We start from the raw sequence: 15,872 nt of genomic DNA, 5'->3' as shown, positions 1-15,872 counted from the left end.
AACAGCAAGAGGTGATGGGGGTTGTAGTTTAGCAATATCCAAAAGTACAAAGTTTCCTCACACCAGTCATAGAGGGACTAAGTGTACATTGTCACCCAGTAAGTGAACAGAAAGAAGAGATCCAGGCTGTGGAGGTATAAAACACCTGGTCCTGTTAGGGCCTGTGATGGGAGGTCAGCTCTCGGTTGCTCTCTTTTGGGCATCTCTTGAGGACTTCTGTCTTGGCTTCAGTGCCCTCCCAGCTTCATTGACATATGTGCCTCCCTTGGCTTTGGGGCTGCTCTAACATCTATGCCTCTGTTGTGTATTTTGCTACTGGACCAGTTGCATGCTTACTTCTGCATCAACCTAGAATTGCTTGGCCACCAGGTATGAGGAATAGAGAGAAAGATGATGACCGTTCAGTTGGAGCTACTACAATAAATGTCTGTTAGAGACTGCACACACTTAGTGGTGGTTCAATGTTAAATCAATTTTAGGTTCTACTAGAAGATCCAGCTCTGAAGAGAACCAGCATTACAACAGGAATGGAGAAGGGCTTGCTATAGATAAGAACTTTCTACTGAAGAGGAATAGTTGAATGCAGATTTCTCACTGTATGCAATGCAATACAGTTACTGGGGAAAGCAAGTGAGGAGAGTACTGCTCTCTGCTAGTGGGCATTAGATTAGCTACTGCTCTCCTGCTACAGGCATTAGATTAGCTACTGTTAGATCAGGATGCTGGACTAGGTGGGCCTTTGACCAGGACTCTTCTTATCTTCTTAATTTAATATTTCACCAAGGGTAGGCAGCGAGTGAAAGAGAGAAGAGCAGATGATTTAGGAGGGAAGGATTGGTTGGCAGTTTTGTTTAGGTAAGTCAGGGGCAGCCTGTTTTGTTTCACCACCTGAGGTGAAACTGGAAGGTGTTGCCCTCCATGCGTGCTGCCAGCCCCCCCCCATCACTCCTGCCAAAGCCATGCTTATTGGGTTTGTGTGGTTGCGGTTTTCTGGATTTCAGTGAGGTCTTGCAGGAGCCCTGCACAATCTCATGGGGCTCTTACACATTCTGCCCAGAACCTGAAAGCTGCTGTAGCCACTTTTCCATCAGTGGTGGCTTGGGGGGTACATTTGCAGAGTGGATTCTGCTACCTGAAGCAGCTGCCTCAGTCTGCCTCATGGATGGGCCAGCACTGAGGTAAGTAAAGCAAGTAGAGACCTATTTGTGAAAGCGAGGTTCCCGGTCCAAGTGTGTCTGAGGCAAAGAAAGAAAAGGAAAAACAGATAAATGCATGTTGCATACATGAAGCCATGCCAGTGAGCCTACATTTTCAAATAAAGTGCTCATTCCAAACAGCACTGCATTTTATGACACATAATAAAAAAAAATCCTGTACTCACATTGACACTTAACAATTTTCTAGTGAACACTACTGCAATGAATGTGAGGTTCATTTATAGAATATTTGAGGCTGCTAGCATTACTGAAAAAGTTAATAGCACTGCTTCTGTATTATAGATGTGAAATCTGTGATTGAGTCAGAAATGCCCGGGATTGCTTATGTTGTGATGTTCCTGATATTTATTCACTGATATCAAGGAGGTTTTAAAAAGCATCGGCTTCAAATCAAATTTCTAAAAGTTTGACTAAATGACATTTTTTATTTGCTTACTTACTATGAGCCAGATTCAACTACCCAGTTCCATTAGCAGAATATTCCCACTAATCAGTGGGGAATGCCCTCTCTCTCTCCTCCACCTGTCTCTCTGCCAAATCTGCTCTAGAGGTTTGGGAGAACGTGCAGAAAAACACATTGGAGAGGAAAGGGGCAAGCAGAAATGCTTGAGCTGACAGAACAATCTCCTTAGTGCTGCCTTGAATTTCCCCTTGTGTTAACAGAGCTGTTTGATAACAGGAGTTCCCTAGGTGGCTCACAAGCAAAGCATTAATATACAACATTAAAACAATAAAAAATATAACTATTTTTTTTTAAAAAGGTAAAACTCTGCCAGTTGACACAGACAGCACTGAACTAGATCGAGTGGGGACCTTTTTGATTCCGCAGTGACTTGGAAGAGGGAAGAATTGCAAAAGGCTCCTCCCCGCCATTTAAGATTGGAGCCCATGCAATTTTCCTGGGAGTGGCAGAGTGGGATAGGGGAGAGCAGTCGGCCCATGCTGCCCCCTACCTCAGCCCACCAGCTTGCCAGAGAAGTGCATGAGCTGCTTCAAACAGTGCTTTTGAGAAGTGCTTGAAGGGAGCTCCCATTGTCCAATTTTTGCAGAAACAGCACTGCAGAGGGTGTCTCAAAATGCTTTTTTGTATCCTCCCCTACTTGCTTCAAACAGTACTTTTGAGAGGGGTTTCAAGACAAACATGTGATCATCATGTACTGTACCAATGTAATGCTGTATATTATGGTTTGAACTCTGTCATGGTTTGAAACAACACCTGGGCATTTGATGGCTGAAACATGCTGTTCCTGGCAACCCTCAGATCACTAGTTCAGTAAGTGTTCTTAAAGTTTTTTTAAAAATGTTTTAAAACTGTTTTTAGTTGTTGTTTCTTTTTAGAAAGTTTTATCACTGCTGTGTCGGCTATCCTATGTGTTTTGGGAGGAAGAGGAAGATATGAATTGACTAAATATAATAACAACAATGATAAATTTCTTATGGAAGTTTGCTGAGTCACTGTATGTAGAAAAATTCTATTCTGCTTGATGGGCCACAGGTTTCACAGACCTGGGCTAATAGTTCATAGTGATTTTTTGTTCTAGCAAAGTACCATATCTACGCTCATGTAGTTACCCATTAACTCAAATTGACTATACTCCCTAGTTTAATCCACTATACTTCCCCTGTTTCCTCTGGCTCATTAATCTCAGTCTCCATTCCACTGCAGAGATAATAGTGCACCATTAAAAGGTAATAGTGTCTAAAGTAGACATAGCTCACACATCTGAAAAATGCACAGAGAGATACAGTTGCTGGCCCCATCACCAGTAATGCTGAGCAGCTGCAAAACATTTTGTAAATACCAACGATTCAGCTAGAACCTCTCAAACTGTAATATGCTATTCTGAGATAATTAGGAAGCAGAGTGAAGGCTAGAAACTTGCTCAAGATGTAAAAGGTTTTGGACAATCTGTTCTTAGCTGACGTGATTCCAACCAAGCACAAATGTCATGCCCAAAAAACATGGGGTATAGATCAGCCTTCCCTAACCAGGTGCCCTCCAGATATTTCAGACTACAGTTCCCATCAGCTGCAGTCAACATGACCAATGAGCAAGACAGATGGTGGTTGTAGTCCAACAATATCAAGAGGCATCAGACTGGGGAAGCCTGATCTGTAGTGTGTGCTTTTTGTTTGTAGCATTAATCTCTTAAACTACCTTAGCATATGTATTGGTTCTTGAACGCAGCAAGGGTGAGTTATAGTTGGAATACCTGGTTTTAAATTTTGACCTATTCAATTATTTGGACAAATCAAATCAAATTCCTACTTTTCATATCCTTGTGAATCTACTTAGTTACTTATAAGAATAAGAGATTGACAATAAGAATTAGAAAGGTTAGTTTGTCTAAAAACTGGGGCCAGACATGATGCTTGATCTGGAGAAGTTTGACCCATGGCATCTTTTTTTAACAATTGTAGATGTGGCTCAGGACACTAATACCTCAAGGACTGTCTCTCTTCATAAGAACTGACCTGGACCCTATGATCATCATATGAGGCTCTTCTTCATGTGCTTTCTCCACAGGAGATCTGGAAAGTAGCAACACGAGAACAGGTCTTTTCAGTGGTGGCACCCCACTTGTGGAATGCTCTGCCAAGGAAGGCTCATCTGGCATCATCATTACTTATCTTTAGATGCTAGGCATGAAACATTCCTTTTCCATCAGGGCTTTGGTTTTTAATTATCTATAGCCATTTTGCATGGGTGGGATATTTTAGCCTATTTTTTTGTGAATGATAATTTTATATTCTTTTTTAAAATGCTGGTTTTAATGTATGTATATATGTGGGTTTTTTTGCTGAAAATATTGTGGATTGCTTTGAGTTGCTACGGCAAAAAACAACTAATATATTTAATAAATAAACAATAATTGCCCATGGGCAGTGTGTGTTTGTTTTCTTTTCATTAAACTGTGTCCTAGTAATCTGCAGTCCCAATTTCCACCTGAGAATGCTGATCTGAAAAAGCCCGATGGGAGAAGTTACCTCATGACATCTTCCCCTGAGCTTTGATGCATGGGAAACCATGGAGACTGACTACAGAGGTTACCTCTAGACTGTCAGTGTTTTGCAAGAGGGATTTGGGCCCACACTGGAACTTTAGGTTGCATAGTTAAAGTGCTCTATCACCCATATGCATCAAATCCACTTTAAAAAGCCCCAGACTTTTTCTGGTTTGGAGAGTGACCAGGAAATGCATCGAAAACTGTGAGATGAATGAATGGTTTGCTGGGGAAATTTACTGCAAGCAAATCAGGATGAATGCTCATCCTATCATATAACTGCTCCATAAATAAATCAGAGTGAATATGCAATGCAGACTGGCTGGTCTAACCAACATGCAAGTCCTGTGCAAGCATATCAGGATGAATGAATGCTCTTTTGGAGGAGCCATGAGCTAATATCATAGGGTTTTCTGTAAACACCCAGGAAGGCTGTAGATTGCAGAACACCAGAGACATGATTTGAAGAATGAGCAGAAGGACACCCCCAAAATGTGGTACATAGAAACAAAACCCTGCACCCCACCTATGAGAATTTCTCCAAACATTTCTTTCTAATTCGATAATTTTAAAATGCAATTTATTTTCTCATCAATTGATGGAGAACATTTTTTTTTAAAGGGAGACTTTTTTGGGCACAGCATTAATCCAAGCCTATAAGCCTAAAGTATCCCGGTGGTGCTGAGCAGTACTTCTTATGTGTCTGCTCCTTCGTCTCTATGTTGATAATTCTTTTTACTGCTTCAGCTTGTGCTAAAACTCAATCTCTGCTTCACTGAGACCATGCCAGAGCTATTTTAAAAATAATAATGTGTCACTAACCTCTTAATAACTTGATACCTCTGAAATATAAGATGGTGCCTCTTAAACTAGCTAAGAAGCAAAATATTGGAGAAAACATCATTAGAATGTGATTGCTTCACTGCACATCGGTCTACATCATTTTTTTATTATTTTTTTGCTTTTAACAATGTGCAAGGACAGAGCAAACCTTAATAATCAGCTCTCCAAGTAATTGAATAGCCTGGAGCTTCAGTTAATAGGTGTCTGTCAATTTCATTTCTGTTTTTCATTCACCCCCATATTTTATTCCAAAAGATGGCGTAACCTGAACTGTAATAATAATAAAAAGTTGCTTCTTTTAAACTCAGGCACGTACTTTTTAGTCAGGCAAGCTCTTCAGGCTAGCAAATTTGCAGTTCAAATGTGTATTTTTGTGAACTCTGAAAATTCCAGCCAATCACTGACCAGTAAATTTAACTGAGTGCAATGGAAAGAAATATGTGCACAATTGGCGCCAAAAGGAAGTGGCAAACAGACAAAGTAGGAACTTTGAAAAAGACATGAGCTGGGCCGAAGCCAGTGGCTGTTCTGCCCAACTTGGAGCACTGGCTTGCGCTACATAGCCATTTTTCAAAAGTGATGGCTCCCCTTTCCCTTTGAGTGGCAGTGGGAATTGATTCCAGAGAGATTTGGAAAGCAAGCGGGTGATGGTTGTGAGAAAGATTAGATACAAGTGAAACCCTCTTGTTCATGGGACATTCCTCCCCCAATAAAAACCTGGAGTCAGCCCTCTGCATCACTTCTATGTACTTTATAATATAGCACATGCTTGGCCTAAACAAAATGTGACATAGCAGTACCGCACAAGTTGCTGTGATTTTATGACTATGTGAACAGCTCTTATGAGATACAGATAAAAAACTCCCGGCAACAACAAGGAGCAATCTGAAGTGGAATATGAGAGAGAGAGAGTGAACTGGTGTATTGTTTGCACTGATGAAACCTTGCTGCCTTTCCCTGCACTAGGCAAGATGTGAAAATGACGTTTTTTGCCTTATTTTGGCCCAGCAGATTTTGTCAAATTGTACATCTGGGAAGCGTTTATTAGCAGATCATGCATCTGTTCCTGGGGCCCTCCAGTGGTATGAAGGAGCTCTGTATCAAGTGGATGCAAAGCTGCCTTTGCTCCATCCCTGGAATGCCCCATCCCTGGAATGCCCCAGGCTAATCCCAGCCAATCCTGGTGAAAAACATGACCACCAGCGGCAGATCCACCAAGATGTACCCATCTGTGCTGTTGGCATAGGGAGACCTCTACCTTGTTTTGCAAGCCAGTGAATCTGGAGATTAGGGTTGTTTTGTACATCACACTCCAGCATAGCCCAAAGATGGGAAAGGCCATGCTGATACATGGGGCTGGCTAGGGGTGCGGGCTCTCAGGGGCGCCAGGCCAAGAGGTGCCCAGACTGAGATTTGGAGTCCGGGGATTGAAGAGCCAGGCCAGCCGCTGCCAAGTGGAGCAGAACCCGTTGGAGCGCCGCAGGCTTTTTTGCTGCAGGCACTGAGGCAGCCGGGCGGCTCCGCCCTCCTAAACGCCTGGGATTGGCAGGCTGTCCAGAGGCCCACCCAGCGATTGCACGCTGCTCACGCGAGGCGCGCTCCCTCCCAAACCTCTGCAGGGATTGCTCTCCTCCCTCCACCCACAGTGGCATGGGAGAGAGTTTCATGCCACCGCAAAAAAGCTCAACAACTTTGGTGGCCTGCCCCCCCAAACATTGAGTGCGTTGGGCAGTTTTTTGCACCCTGGCGCCACATATGCCAAAGACCGCCCTGCTGATAGGCATGGGGGATACAGCAAGCACAGTGAGGTTTTTGTTAGCTATTCATAGAACGTGGATGACTTTCCATGGTTTACAAAAGACACCATTTCCCCAACAGCAGCATTTCTGCACAGAGGCTCTACGGGATTGAAAGATGGATTAGATGCTGAAATAGAAATAAACAGGATAGGAAAATAATGGTTCCCCCACTTATAAACTGCACAAAGCATGAAAGCTGTGTGCCGAGGCTAGCTAGCTGCTGAGTCTGTAAAGAGGGTTTGGAAATAAGCAATGCAATTTTTAAAAAAGTAGGCCATGAGAATTTCAAACTTATTTCATAAATAGGCTCATCAGCAGCCACACATTTCTTGGAAGTAAATCTCTCATAGATTCTTCTGACAGCATCATTTCAAGCACTAGTTAGCAGCCTGGCAGCAGTTCTATTTTAATCTCCGATTCTCTGGTATTCATGACTTGACCATAAACCCCCCTGCTGTGATAAGGAGCTAGCCTTACAGCAAATTAACTGTGGGACTGTTGGTGAGGCTGGGAGGATTTGATGCATATATAGCTAAAATTGGAGGAGGTTCAGAAGCAATGAGCTTCTCTGGGTTTGATCCTATGAGATTTTGAACTCCTTCTTAAGATGCTCTTTGATGCCTTAACTTGGCAGGCTTTGGGGAGCCAAGGATATACATGGAGTTATTTCTATTATATTTGTGGCATGCATCAGGCTTTTTAAAGCCTTTTAAAGGGATGTTATCATCCCAGACCTAAGAAGGAGGTTTACAAATGAATTTAACAAATGGCCCATTTATATGTAAAACCACAAGCCAAACTATCAAGATGCTATGCACTGCTGTGTGTTTAGAGGATGAAGCAGAAATAAGTATTCTGCACTGTTTGCATCTGCTAAGTTACCCTTCTTGGGCAAGATCTGCCTGCATAGTTATTCGTAATTAATTTGCAAAGTACATGAAATCTTGCAAAGTATTTGGTTTTGGTCTTCCAGTGCAGTTTCTGCAAAACATTGACTGCTGCAAGAACTGACCATGCTAGATAAAAGCAAATCGCTTTGTAATGCACTTTGCAAAAGTGCTAGCTAATTAGTTCGCGGATGGATTTCACACTGCATAAAGAGCTTTGCAAAGTGCTGATTATTTCACAGAGCATCCAAGCAGTATTTTACAATATTTTGTTTTGAACTAGTAAGCTAGGTAGTTGTTCATACAGTTTCTTTGACCATGGAGGAAAAAAAAGTTAAAATACAGAGGAACTGTTAAGTAAAAAGGTTTTTTTAAAATGGGACACTAGATTCTTTGTGGGATGGAAGGAAAGGAACATTTGAACAATGTTCAAATTCTCAACTTCAAAGTGTGTGTTGTTAAGCATGTTATTATTAGGGTTGCACATTGGCTGAGATGGTACACAGCAAAGCAGGCTGGACATTTTAACTCTTTCTGAGACTTAGAAGGATATTTTACTTTGCTGTACAGCAGCAGGGTCTCCCACAAGTCTTTCCTTCAGTACATTTCCACCTAGCAATATTAGCTAAAAGATTCTGACAAGTACTTTGTTCCTGAGATTACAGGGTATTAATAAAACTTAGAAGTCTCATTGAAATCCGTGAGACTTACCTTTGGGTAAACAGGCCCCCTGAGCTCAATCCAATTCATCTACATAAATCTCATTGTGGCCTGGCCACAATGGCCTGGAGATGGCCTACAATGGCCTGACTGCAACAGCCACATTGGGATGGCCACATTGGCATGGCCACAATAGCCTGGCAACAATTGACACAATGACCTGACCACAATTGCACTGCAACAATTGACACAATGGCCTGGCCACTATAGAAACAATGGCCACAATGGCTTGGCCACAAGTGGACACAATGGAAAAATGCCAACAATAGCCAGGGCACAATGAACATACAGTGGTGCCTCGCAAGACGAAATTAATTCGTTCCGCAAGTCTCTTCGTCTTGCGAGTTTTTCGTCTTGCGATGCACGGTTTTCCATAGGAATGCATTGAAAATCAATTAATGCGTTCCTATGGAAACCGCCTTCCCCCGACCTCTTCTGGCGGGCGGCATTTTAAAATCGCCCGGGACAGCGGAGGACTTCTCCGCTGTCCGGGCAATTTAAAAGCCCCTGGGAAGGCAAGCAGGGGGGACAAAGACTTTTGCCCCCCGCCTGCCTTCAGAAGAGGTCCAGGACAGGCTTCGCGGACCTCTCCGCAAGCAGCAGGAGCGCTCCTTGCGGAGAGTTGCCAGCGCGCCCAGGCTTCGCGGCCCCGCCGCCCGGCTTCGGGACATCGTTCCGATGCCAGGCAGCGGGGGGAGGCTTTCTCGCCCCGCCGCCCGGCATTGGGACGATGCCCCGAAGCCGGGCGGCGGGGGGAGGCGTTCCTGCCCCGCCGCCCGGCATTGGGACGATGCCCCGAAGCCGGGCGGCGGGGGGAGGCTTTCCTGCCCCGAAGCCGGGCGGCGGGGGGAGGCTTTCCCGCCCCGAAGCCGGGCGGCGGGGGGAGGCGTTCCCGCCCCGCCGCTCGGCTTCGGGACATCGTTCCGATGCCGGGCGGCGGGGGGAGACTTTCCCGCCCCGCCGCTCGGCTTTGGGACATCGTTCCGATGCCGGGCGGCGGGGGGAGACTTTCCCGCCCCGCCGCTCAGCTTCGGGACATCGTTCCGATGCCGGGCGGCGGGGGGAGGCGTTCCCGCCTCGCCGCCCGGCATCGGGGCATCCTTCCGAAGCCCGGCGGCGGGAGGTGTCCCCGCCCCGCCGCCAGGCTTCGGAGGAGGTCCGAGGACAGCGGGGAAGACGAGCTGCGCTTCCCCACTGTCCCGGAGATTTCCCTATGGGCTGTCGTCTTTCCATAGGGAAATTCGTCTTGCGAAGCGCCTCCAAAACGGAAAACCCTTTCATCTAGCGGGTTTTCCATCTTGCGAGGCGTTCGTCTTGCGGGGCACCACTGTAATGGCCTGCCACAACGGACATAATGGACACTGTAGCCTGGACACAATGGACACAACGGCCTGGCTACAATCAACACAATGGAAACCATGGGCACAATGGCCTAGCCACAATGGACACAGGAGACACCATGGACACAATGGCCTTGCCTGAATGGACACAATGGAAACAATGGCCTGTCTACAATTAACACAATGGACACAATGGCTTGGGAACAATGGAGAGAATGGACACAATTTCCTGACCATAATTCACACATTGGACTGAATGAACACAATGGGCTGAACAAAGTGACTACAATGGCCACAATGGCATGGATAAAGTGGCCAAAATGAACACAATGGCCACAATGGAAATAATGGACACAATGGCCTGGACATAATGGACACAATGGACACAATGAGCTGGCCACAATGGAGGGAAAAGACAGACTGGACACTATGACCTAGCCATGGTGGGCACAATGGAAACTGTGGTCTGGCTACAATAGACACAATGCATAAAATGGGCACCACAGCCTTGCCTCAGTGGACACTATGGACACAATGGACTCGGCACAATAACCCCAATAGCTATTGTGGCCACAATGGCCACAATGGCCTGGGCACAACTGACACAATGGCTACAATTGCCTGACCACAATGGCCACAATGGAAACAATCGGCACAATGACCTGACCTCCATGGGCACAAATGGACCTAATGGACACAATGGCCTTTCCACAATCGACACAATGGAAACAATGGCCTGGCTATGATGGACACAATGGAAACCATGGACCAAATGGCCTGGCCATGATAGACACAATGGACACAGTGGCTACAATGGTGACAATGGCCTGGCCATAATGGAAACAATGGAGACAATGCCCACAATCACATGGTCACAATAGACACAATAGACATAATGGCACGGCCACAATGGAAATAATGGCCTTGCCACAATGAGCTTGCCACAATGGCCTTGCCACAATGGCCTTGAATGGACACAATGAAAACAATGAACACAATGAACACAATGAACAAAATGAACACAATGAGCATGGCCACAGTGGGCACAATGGGCACGATAGAGACATTGGCTTTGTCACAATGGCCATAATCACCACAATGGACCCAAAGCCTGGCCACAATGGCTACAATGGAAACAATGGCCTGGCTGCAATGGACACAACGGAAACCATGGACACAATTGACACAATCACCTGGCCACAATGGCATGACCATAAAGGACACAATGGAGACAATGACCACAATGGATAAAATGGACACAATCGCTTGCCACAGTGCTCAGAATGGACACCATGGAAACCATGGGCACAATGGTCATGCCTCAATGGACACAATTGACACAATGGCCCGGAAACAATAGAAACAATGGAGAAAATGGACACAATGGCCTCACCCAGTGGCCACAATGAAGAAAATGGCCTTGTCACAGTGGCCACAATGGCCTTGCTACAATGACCACAATGGACACAATGGAAACAATGGCCACAATGGCCTGGCCACATTGGAAAAAAAGGGGGGAAAATGACACAATAGTCTCGCTGCAATCAACATAATGGGAATAATGGCCTGGCCACAATGGACACAATGGAAACCACGGATACAATGACCTGACCATGATGGACACAATGGACACAGTGCCTACAATGTACACAATGGCCTGGACACAATGGACTCAATGGCCACAATGACCATAATTGCCACAATGGCTTGACCACAATGGCCATAATGGACAAATTGGCCTGACCACAATGGCCACAATGGCATGGCCAGTGTGGTCACAATGGGCTGGACACAATCAAAACAATGGACACAATGTTCTGACCACAATAGACACAATCGAAACAATGGACACAATGGCCTGGCAGCAATGGCCACAAGGCCCAGCCACAGTGGCCACAACAGCCACAATGTACACGATGGCTTGGACACAATGGGCACATGAGACACATTGGCCCTGTCACAATGGCCACCATAGCCACATTGGCCACAGTAGCCATTCTGGAAGTTGGGCAATAGGGGCAGTACAAGATTCCCACTAGTATACCAACCTACCCACTGCACCAAGGATTCCCTGCCTGAGCTTCCCAAGCTCCTTCAGGTTTTTGGCCCTTTTCTTGTTACTCCAGTTTGAGTGTTGGTTGCTCATTTTGGGGGGCTATTCAGAAGGCAGTGTTTATAACACAAAACAGCACACCTCTATGGCACCAGTTTGGAGACAATCGCACAAGGTTGGGTTTGAGGGTGTCCCTATGGCCCCTGGGTTGAGTATCAATTACTCAGTTTGGGGGGTGGCATAGAAAGCAGGGTCTGTGGCACAAAATGACACAAAACTAGCACAAAGCTTTGGCACTTGTTTGGAGTCAATTGGACAAGGTTGCATTTTTTGGCATTAACTCGTGACCCCGATTTGCTAAGTCAATTGCTTGCTTGGGGGGGGGGCAGCAGCACAAAATGTGGGGTTCACAGCTCAAAACAGAACAGAACTAGCACAAAAAATTGGCATCAGTTGGCAGGGGAATCCAGAATTGTGGCTGTCAGAAGGGGGGGGGTAGTGCTTTGTTGTTTTTATTTTAATTATTTACTTGTGTGTTTACCTTGTATTTTATTCTGTGAACTGTCCTGAGGTCTTGTGAGGAAGGTTAGTATATAAATAAATAAAACCAATTGGAAAATGCAATAATGTCAACAATATGGTAAGAGAGATAGATAGATAGAGGCGGGGGGTGTTCAGAAGACAGCAAAGACATTACCTGGGAAAATAAGACATCAGATAGGCGCGTGCACATTTTAGATCAGATGCCTGTTTCATTTACACTGGATTACTTTAAAATGTAATAACAAAGATGGGCTGCATCTGGTAAAAATTGGGGATGTTTGAGAGGCAATGAATGGTGTTTAAATCTAATCTGATTAGGCAAACTGAAGGATAAAATAAAGCTGAAGAATCTTTCACATACCAGTGCCAGATGTTTTATGAGCTTATAATTGCTCTTAGCACCTGGCACCGTCAGACAGGTTCCAGATCATGCAGGGTGAACAATTAGAGAGAATCATGAACAGAGAATTCATGTGGGGCCCACTCTATTTGTGATGCACGGTAACAGCCCAAAATACCTGCTGCTTCCTGCAGCAGTTCCCTGACCCTATATTAATCAGGAACGTTCTAACCAGGCTCTGAAAATGACTTTGACCAATCCGAATGTCTCATTTGTCTCATTCTATATCTCCATACCTGGTATCTGCAGAATAAAGGGTAGCGCTGAAATGAACTCCATTAACACCTGACCCCAAAATGTCAAATCCTCACCCTTGAATGGATGCCAAAGTTTAGTGCTAGCCATTTTGTCCAGAAACCCCATTTTTGAGTGTCAATTACTCAGTTCATGGGGAAGGGGCAGCAGAACGACATGCAGGGTTCACAGCACAACACAGCACTAAACTAGCACTAAACTTTGGCATCAGTTTGGGAGGGGTCCAAATTTTCGGGGTCACATGTTAATGGAGCTGCTAAAATGATCATACCAGATTCTTTTGTTAAGTAAACAGGGTTGTTAAAATCTGTGAATTGTCCCCCTTGTTCTGTAAGTTAAAGGCAATATGTCATCAAATAAATTAAATAGACAGAAGCAATTTGCCTGTATGGCAAAGGAGGACATGTATTTATTTCTGCTCTTCTCCCCTAGCTAGAGGTGTTAACATTTTTGTGTGAAAGAACACACAAGACTGGTAGCTATGGAGACACACACATTGAGAGACAGAAGCCGAGAGCTCTGGAATGTAATGATCATTTGGGACTGGCCACCACACTTAGAAACCTGATGAAGGACCAGTTGATTTGGGGCATCTTTTGGAGTTAAACTGTATCTTTGCCTATATTCAACCTGTACGTATTTGTCAATAAATTACATGAGTGGCATTTAAGGCTACTCAAAGTAGACTTATTGAAGTTAATGGACATGACTAGCAGGTTGATTAATTTCAATAGGTCTACTCTGAGCCAGAGTTATTTGAATATAACCCTATATTTAAAACACCCCCCCACAAGCCTCCTGTGACCTCATGCCAAGGAAATAGAACCTCGGCATATACTGCTCAGGGAATTGTGGGGAGCTTAGCAATACTTTTCATGCCCAGAGACAGTGCAAACTAGATGGACCTTTTTGTTTACAAAGATTTCTTTTAATTATGATTTTGTTCACTGATGCCAATTGGATCAAGATTCCGTGCTTATCTTTTCCCGTTTGTTTTAACTCTGGGCTTCCAAAGAGACTAATTATTCTTGACAAAGGTACAGCTGTTATATAACTTGGCTTCACGCTTGTCTCTTTGTACCATTACTTAGTTTACATGTTGATTTCTGGCTTGCTCTCAGATTTTGTATCAGGAAATTTTTTATGTCTGATGTTTTACAATTTTTTTATAAGCACTGTAAGCCACCCAGAGTAGTGGCTGGGGAAACCCAGCTAGATTGGTGGTGTACATATTATTATTATTAGTAGTAGTAGTAGTAGTAGTAGTAAAATCTCATCTTTTGTTTCTCTGAAGAATCAGGAAGCAGACAGCCTGGTGCATTATCTCATTATTAAACAGTAAAAAATGGGTCAATTCATTTGGAAAACAAAACAAAACAAAACCAAACCAAACCAGAAAGACCTAGCATGCGCCATCTTAACCATTGGAGGACAACAGAGAAAGAGATAATTTTATGTAAATTCCAGCACAGACTTTGTGTATAAGCAGTAATTTAATAATGAGAAGAGTGAGCTTGAAATAACCCTTCCACCCCCACCACCAGCAAGCTGCAAACAGAGCACTAAATATAGTTTTAAGCTGAGGGAATATATTTGTGCCTTTTACAATTTCCTTGCCTGTAGCTTGATGCCATTTGTTGTCAATTTCACACTAGGAAGTCATGTGAAACTGTGAACAGAGAGCAGGATAGATTAAAACTACACTTTAAGACATTCTTACAAACTGCTGAGCATGTAGTGTTTTCATTGAGTTGCAAAATTGACACAACTTGAAGTTTGGAGTCTGGGTGAATCCTAGTCATATTAAGCTCATCAACTTTTTTGGGGGTATGTGTGTGTAAAGTATCATATTTATGAGGACATAGAAAGAGATCAGGCTGATAGCCCATCTAGTCCAGCATCCTCTTCTCACACTGGCCAACCAGATGCTTGAGGGAAACATGGCCAAGTCCCATCAAAAGAGGTGGAGATGGAAAGAAGACAAGGTCCCGTCCAGAGAGGAATGGCAAACCAAGTTGATGGACTACACCGAAATGGCAAAACTGATTGGAAAGCTCAGAAACCAAGACAACAAAAACTTTAAGAAAGAATGGGGGGAAATTACCATTTATTGTAAGCAGATGAAAACATTGGCAGGATTTTAATAACACTTGTCATGTAACAATTATTATGGACAATATAGTCTATGAAACAATATGCAGTTGAAAATCTCTAAATGAGGATATTGATTTGGTTTCATTATAACTCTACACTTGCAAAATCAAATAAAAATTATCTTTAAAAAAAGAAAAAAGAAAGTGGTAGAGATCTTATTTCTTTAGGGAAACAGGAACTGCCTTATACTGCACCAGACTATTAGAAGAGTTTGGATTTGATATCCCGCTTTATCACTATCCTAAGGAGTCTCAAAGCGGCTAACAATCTCCTTTCCCTTCCTCCCCCACAACAAACACTCTGTGAGGTGAGTGGGGCTGAGAGACTTCAGAGAAGTGTGACTAGCCCAAGGTCACCCAGCAGCTGCATGTGGAGGAGCGGAGATACGAACCCCGTTCCCCAGATTACGAGACTACCACTCTTAACCACTACACCACACTGGCCACATTAGTCCATCTAGCTCAGTATTAGCTAAACTGACTGGCAGCAGCTGTCCAGGGTTTCAGAAAAGGAGTCTTTCCCAGTCCTATCTGAAGATGCTAGCAGTTGAACCTGGGATGCAGAGGTGATGCTCCGCCACTCGGCTATGGCCCTTCAGCTCGCTTATTGAGTTAAGATATTTTTTATCCTGAAATTCATACCAAGGCACAGCAAGA

The 15,872-nt window shown here is 44.3% G+C and overlaps 2 long non-coding RNA genes across 2 annotated transcripts in view; one reads left to right on the top strand and one right to left on the bottom strand.

Moving 5' to 3' along the window:
- Nucleotides 1–15,872, top strand: part of LOC309339437 — a 657,715-nt gene that overhangs the window by 284,546 nt on the left and 357,297 nt on the right. The window lies entirely within an intron of this gene.
- On the bottom strand, nt 1,105–8,597 carry LOC309339603. The gene is made up of 3 exons (XR_014155487.1): nt 8,463–8,597; nt 5,045–5,095; nt 1,105–1,235 (listed from the first exon to the last, which is right to left on the bottom strand). It is a non-coding gene; the product is annotated as an uncharacterized lncRNA (long non-coding RNA).

The sequence above is a fragment of the Podarcis erhardii genome (genome assembly GCF_964252035.2).
Source record: "Podarcis erhardii genome assembly, chromosome: 3".
NCBI classification, from domain to species: Eukaryota; Metazoa; Chordata; class Lepidosauria; order Squamata; family Lacertidae; genus Podarcis; species Podarcis erhardii.
The sequence above is the reverse complement of the archived record's forward strand: the minus strand, read 5'-3'. Positions and strand labels throughout refer to the sequence as shown.